This window comes from Nanorana parkeri, unplaced genomic scaffold, assembly GCF_000935625.1.
Source record: "Nanorana parkeri isolate BGI_ZX_2015 unplaced genomic scaffold, ASM93562v1 scaffold389, whole genome shotgun sequence".
Lineage (NCBI taxonomy): Eukaryota > Metazoa > Chordata > Amphibia > Anura > Dicroglossidae > Nanorana > Nanorana parkeri.
Window position 1 is genome coordinate 165,756 of NW_017306657.1, and position 7,550 is coordinate 173,305.

The window sequence follows — 7,550 nt, forward strand, 5'->3', positions numbered from 1 at the left end:
GGGGTTATCGCACAGCACAAAGCCTCACAGATACTCTAATCCTTACCTACTCGGTTCACATATACAAAAATGTTTGGGCTATACATACACCTGAATGGTTCTTAGACATTGGCATGGTTCACTGTAGTGTGGCAAAAAATATTCTCTAGTTTTATGGTACCAACCTACAGGTATATTACAGCAATAATATGTTGGTGCTACAAAACTGACCAGCCTGAACATATAAAGCAATATATGTATGCCAAGAATAACTTGTTTGAATGCAAAGTTTGCTAGAGGAGTGTCAGGGCTTGCTGAATACCTTTCCATGTCTTTGGATTCATTTTCCACAATGCATGGACATCAGAAACGTCATAGCTTTTTATGGGTCACATATGGAAAAGGCCAAGCATGTCAATGTACATCATCTGTTAGCACATTGCAGTTTGGTGTGGATGGACCCAGATAGATGTAGTATGGTGTGCAGAGGGTTCACTGAGAATCCTGGCATGTGGTCACCCCCTGTAGCAGATCCTGTGTCTGCTATACATATCTGGATCTGAATACAGATCTTTAAAGACTAACTCCAGCAAATTTGTTTAGTTAGAGTGGAGAAGAGATTACATTGCTGTAGGGCTCTATTTCTGTCTGTGACGCTAACATTTTTACTTCAATTCACGTCCCTGTGGTGGCACTCTTTAGCCTGTCATTGGATGCAGCGCCCAACCTTCAGCTCAGTACACACAGAGGAACTTGGCATTTGCTGTGTTTCGCTATACACAGGCAAAATTTGCTGATCTATCCTGTATATGATAAGTTCCTGACCGTCATGCGAATCAAGTATTTTTTGAGTAATTGATTTGGTTATTCTGGCTTAGTGACTCTAAATCAGAATGACAGCGAGCATTATCAGAAGACAGTCATCAATAGCTGACTGCAAGTTTTTTAGGCATACAAGTGTCCTGTAAGTTGTATTATATTGGGAAGGTTGGTGAGTAGACCTGAATCTGTAACCCCTTCAGTCATTACTGAACGAATCACATAAATCTTACTCATATTCACACAAAGCAGAGCAAAGTGAATCACGAATGCTCCTGTAGATTCATTAGTCTTGTGGAAGCTCTCCTCTGTTGTTTGCATTCCCTGTGGCACTGGCCTGTGCATGTGAAATATATAAAAGTTGTCTTTGATTCTTGGATGTAACAGCTCATAAAAAAACCCTGTGGAATAATGCAACATACCATTGCGGACCAGTTTTGTGTGATGTTTGGATCTTAAATACTTGTATGTTTATGCAAAATCTCTAGATGGCTAGAGCAATTTGCCATCAAATATCTGCAGTTAACCTGACAAGACCATTTCTGTGTATGGCACACATGCACATCACACTTCCAAGCATCCAATATGCTGTGCACAACACTAGCAAGACCAAAAATGTATTTTCTGAGTCTTCTTCAAACTTTATTGTCCCAGTGAGAATGGCTGCAATCAGTATTAATCAATAGACTGCACAATGATTGTATGGCGGAGCATAAACCATATTGTATGACATGAGCCTTGTAAAGCAAATACAGTATGTATACAGTTATGGCAGGGATGGCCAAACTCCGGCCCTCCAGCTGTGGTGAAACTACAAATCCCATGAAGTATCTCTCTCCGGGAGTCATATCTGTGGCAGTGAAAATCTTGCAAAAGCCTCATGGGATTCGTAGTTCCACCACAGCTGGAGGGCCGCAGTTTAGCCATCCCTGAGTTATGACGACTATGGCCATGTATTTATCTAAATTAATCTAAATATAAATTAATCCATTTTATTCGGGTTTTTTGTGGCTCCTTTCTTTCGCTGATAAGTTTAAGACTCAGTTTTTACAATCATACCTAACCCGGTATTGGATCAGTATAAGTGGTTGTGAATCACTAACAATTCTATGCTCTAACTCCAACATTCTTAGACTTTTTTTATGCTCAAGCTTCACAGTTTTTTAATCTCGTTTTTGCCATTAGACATGTGCACTGGCAAAAAATGTGTTTAGTTTCATTTTGATTCGGATTTTCCATTATTTTGTTTTTCAGGATTCGGGTCCGAAAGTCAATTTCTTTTTCGGGATTCGAAATGGGACGAAATTCGTCGGTAGTCTGTACAAATCTTCGTTTCCTTTTCATGTTTGTTTTGTTGCAGCAAAGTGGCATTGAAAAAACTAATTTTTTTTTTTTAATGTCACTTTGCTGCAACGAAAAGTCATCCACAAACGAAAATGCGTACAGACTACTGCTAACGTATTTCGTCCAAAATTTTGTTTTCTGAAATTCGTATTCGTTTTCATTCGTCATTTCTGTTATTTGGAAATTCGGATACATCAAAATCTCCGAATAACGAAAATTCGTCCGAAAAACAAATTTTTCCAAAACGAATCACACGTCTAATTGCCCTTCAAAAATCTCCCGCAAGAAGTTCTTCAATCACTTTCAACTGACTCTGTAAGACTAGCCATAGATATGCAGATTTTTTATCAAGAACTACAAATAGGGAGTTGTGTCTGTCTGCTTTTCCATGAACTACACCCCAAGTCTCACCACGTATCGAACTTCAGTGAGCGAAAAAGAGTCTACATTTTGTCCAAAGCATCTTTCTCTCTTCTCATCAGTCTGCTATTTTTCTGATGTAACATGCATTAAGAAAACCCATGCTTTTGCTGGATAGTGAAGTATATAGTATGTATAGTATATAGTGCACAGTAGCGCTTTTGTATTTCTTTAAGCAGAACTTCAGGCAAAACATTTCCTAGTTTTGGATGGAAGGAGAAAGGGTTTGAAAAGGTTGTATTCAATGTACCTTTTACTGCATGTTACCGCAAAGCACTACAATGTGCTTTATAAGTGCTGTTCATTGTCTTGCCTTTAGATTGTAAGCTCACACGGGCAGGGCCCTCCTTACAATCTTGTCTTGATTTGTATTGTAACAGTAATGTCTTCCTTATATTGTAAAGTGCTGCGCAAACTGTTGGCGCTATATAAATCCTGTACATTAATAATAATTCTGAATGACTCACTGCACATATATAATGTCAAGCAACACCTCCCCCCAATTCAGCACATACCAATGTATGTAAGTGAATGTACATGCCTTTTTTGACAAAAAGAAGTGCAGGTATATTTTTATCGTGCGTTGAGGCCCATTCAAAGTAAATATCCTGCCTTAATGCAGTGTGTGTAAATGCACCAAGCTATGCACAGAGACCTGTAAGTGCGTCCTAAAGTGCATGCAAAAAACATCCAAAAGCTTTTGTTAATATATGTTACTGCATTGACATAGGGCTGGTCCAGTTTTCTACTTTTTTGAGTTTGAACGTGGTATAAAGGTGTCCTTGTGTAGCAATTTTTACTGCGTGAAGTGCTACCAAACGCCTTTGCAAATTAGCAGAGATCTGAACTGGACCATAGAATAAAATATTCCTTTTTCATACACAGTTATCATGCATTGCTGCCCTAAAGCAGCCCTTTACCACTGGAATGTGAACAAGTCTCAAGACCGCTCTAAAATCTATTTGATGCTTTGATGAAAGTGTATATTTATAGTTTAGTAATTTAACAAGAGCAATCGGTATATCCTTGTTACATTTATATTTTATTGATTCTATTTGATTTTTAGGTAAAGGAACTGGTATTTTAGAAGTAAAGATCCTTAAACAATAAGATAGACCCATTTAAAATGCATTACAGCTACAGGGACAGACATTTGGTATGTTGCCTGGGGCCCACTTTGCCTTATCCTCCTGTGAGGAGTGAATGTTGTGCAGGTCTAATCTACTTTTCGTATCAACACCTCTTCTGCTTGAGCCTTTTAAATTGCAAATCGCTCCTTGGGTGAATATTCAATGTCCAAACGAGATTCGTCCCCACTCCCCTCTCACAGACTCGCATCCTGATTATGTGGCTCTAACGACCCCCTGTACATTTCATCCAGTATGTTAATTGTGATTTTTCTTTTTTTTTTCTAATACAGGCAGGAGGGTAACCTGACTTGTTTCAGCTGGATTCTTATATGTTATAAAAGAATAGACATCACTGCTTAATAAAAAAAGAAAGGCCTGCTCCTGAATGATCAGAATACTTACCTTGTAGGGTCTTACCTATGGGCCTATTAGAAACCTGGGTGATTATCAGGATAAAGCTCATATATTCTGTTTATGTTTGCATTGGTTTCTTAAGTACTAAACCTAAAAACATAATTATAGATTGACTGAGATATGGAGATAACCTACGCCATATGTCAGAAAGGATGTGGACACCACTCCAATTTTTTTACTTTATGTATTTCCAGTTAAGGGTATTGTTATTGCTACAGTATACAAAGACATTTTAGACAACTGTGCACTTCCAGCCTTGTGGTAACATTTTGGGGAAGGCTGATTTCTGTTTCAGGATGGCTGTGGCTCTGTGCACAAAGCCAGCTCTATTAACCACTCCGAGCCGCAATACATACATATACGGCGGCCCGCAGAAGTGGTTAAACCAAGAACATGGCTGTTGCTACATGCGGTGCCCCGGGACCAGCACGGCGAGTCTCCCCGCAACAATCGGAGTGAGATCAGCACACTTTCAGCCGCTGATCTCTCCTCCGATCACTGGACCCAGAAGTTATGTGTATTACCTCACTTCCAGTATCACTGTTTACATTCACCGGCTTAGAGCCTGGAGAAGAAGTTGAGGAAAAAGATCTCTGCTTCCTCAGCTTCTTTCGGGTCCCTAGGTGACATTAGGGGTTTAAAAGACCTATGATGTCTCCATAAAAAGGGCCTGTCACACTTTATCTGCTTGTTAGTCCCCTATGTAATAGCAATAAGGTTAGTGTAAAAAAAAAAAAAGTGTTTAAAAAATAAAAAATTAAAGAAACATATAAGAAAATGCAAAAAAATAAAGTCCCTCGCCCCACATGTGCACGCACATACATACGCAAACATGCATTGGTGCGCCTACGTGCAAAAATGAAAATTGCACTACACATGTTACATATCGCCACGAACGTCAGAGTGAGAGCAATAATTCTAGAGCCATTAATCACTGATAACACTAAATCGATGAGTGGTAAAAGCGTTTAAAGTGTTTCCAATGGAAATTTGGAGTATTGAAGTTTTTTGCGGCTTCACGAGAGAACGCAATTTTAAGGATTGACATGTTTGGTATCTATTCACCCGACGTGACCCAATCTTTTATATTTTACAAAAAAAATGGGCATTATATCCTGTATTTTATCCTAATAATAAAAATGATCAACATTTGCGCAAATACCATGCGACCCAAAAAATTGCAACTAGCATTTTTTTTATTTTACAGGGCCTCTGCTTTCAGAAAATATATCATTGTTTGGGAGTTTGAAGCTGTTTTCTACCCAAAAATTCAGATTATATCATGTGTGTGCAAATAGTAACAAAATTACTCCGGACAGCAAGTGGTTAAGGCACAGTTTGAGGGGTTGGGGTGTAGTTGCTCAAATAGCCTGTGCAAAGTCCGAACCTCAACCCTCCATTCACACATAGCGGTTGGAAAACCAGCGCAGTTTTCCACACGTTTTTTAATATGCGATGCATGGTTTCATGCCGCGCAGACATCGCGCAGGTGTGAACAAGTTATATTGGAATATATTTGTTTTTATGTTTTGCGCAGTTCCGCGCATACGAATACGTGCAGAAAACCGCTAATGTGTGAATGAGGCCTAAAGAACCCCGTTGGGGTGAAATGGCACTCCGATCTCAAGACATGTAATTTCTTCCAACATCAGTACCTGACCTACAAATGTTTTTTTGCTTCCCACAGACACTGAAAATCTTGTGTAAATAATTTTCCATAGGGATGGAGGCTGTTATAGCCACAACGGTGTGTGACAAGGGTGTGTGTGTGGGGGGCGGGGGGGGGTGTGTGGTGGTGGTGGTTGATGCAACTCTATATTTAATTCACCTAGTTTTGGAATTAAATGTCCAGAAGGGCCTCATCTAACTGTGATAGTCAGGGGTCCACAAATGTTTGCCCCCATAGTGTATCTTACTTCTGTAGCAGTGCTGTGACCATCTTTCTAGATTAAAAAAAAGGCTCATCATCACTTCATAAGCAGAAGAAACATGTTTATGTGTAATAATTTATCATCCAGTTCTGATTCGATTCATCAGTAGTATAACTTTCTGCAGACTGTGCCAATTCAGGCCAATAAAAAGATTTTCCATGAATCAATTTGCCTATTACACAAATTGATTCACTTCCCACTAACAATAGCAATAACTAGCAATGGTGTCCACCCATGCTTCAACAGATGGGTAGTAAAATAGGTGACTATTATACATTTTACCTGCTGGGACTCTCAGCAATATTAAGGGTTTTGTCCAACCAAATGTGTTATTTCATCTGTAAATGGAGTCTGCTAGACTGATTCACTGTCTGGATTCTTTTTTTTTTCCACAAAAATGTTATTGTTTTCAAATAAACACACTATCAGAGTGCAACGTTACAGTATAAGACAGTGCTGATGCAGCAGCCAGTCAAACTCGTTGAAAGTAAATTATAGTAAAATTGACACATAGCAAATAAACTGGATGGCTCTATGTAATAAACCTAGTTTACAGAAGGATCATCCATTGGAAATTATCTGTTTACATTTGTGTCCACTGCCTGGATTCATATTTCATGACAATCCCAGTAAGCAGATTATTATTATTATACGGGATTTATATAGCGCCAACAGTTTGCACAGCGCTTTACAATATAAGGAAGACATTACAATCACAATACAATTCAAGACAAGATGGTAAGGAGGGCCCTGTCCGTGAAGACTTACAATCTAAAGCAGATCTCCCTAGCATAGTTCCCACATCTTTTTTGGGCCACTTTGGAGTTATTTGTGTGCACATTCACTTTGGGGTGTTCCAGTTTTCCTGTTACATATTCCATATTATACAATAAATAAAACAAATCCAGCAGGGATGGTGGGAGCCCCTCCTGATGGCCACGGTAGGTGTTCAGACCCGGGTATCACCAACAGATTCCCTGAGAGAAATAAGAAACTGACAGGTTGTAAATCCCCAGCATCCTGCAAACATTTAAAATCCAGTTTTAGGTGAATTGGTCCTTTAAAGTTAAAATTGGACACACAGCATGGACATATGAACATTTAAACCTCTTCCTTCCCCTTCATTGATTTTCAAACAACAGTAAGAAACAGACCCTACACAACCCCATCTTCGTCAAGCATCACAGCATGGCATATGGCCAGCCTAATATTTGACCAGTTACTATAGACAACATCATATTTTGAATTTACGCTAGTGTTTTAAAATAAGAAATTTAATTTTTAAATGGACGACACTAATGTTTGGATTAATTTGAAGGATTTTGCGAAATAATTTGCACATTTAACTACACATGCCTTAACTTTAAGCTAATGACTTAGATATAACTGAAAATATTTCTCAGGTATACTGATCGATATCGTTTTCATCATTAACTCTTAGCCCTCCTTCCTGTCTCCTATGTGGCTGTATTCCCACCTCCCCATGCGCATATTAGCCTTCAGGCTTTTTGCA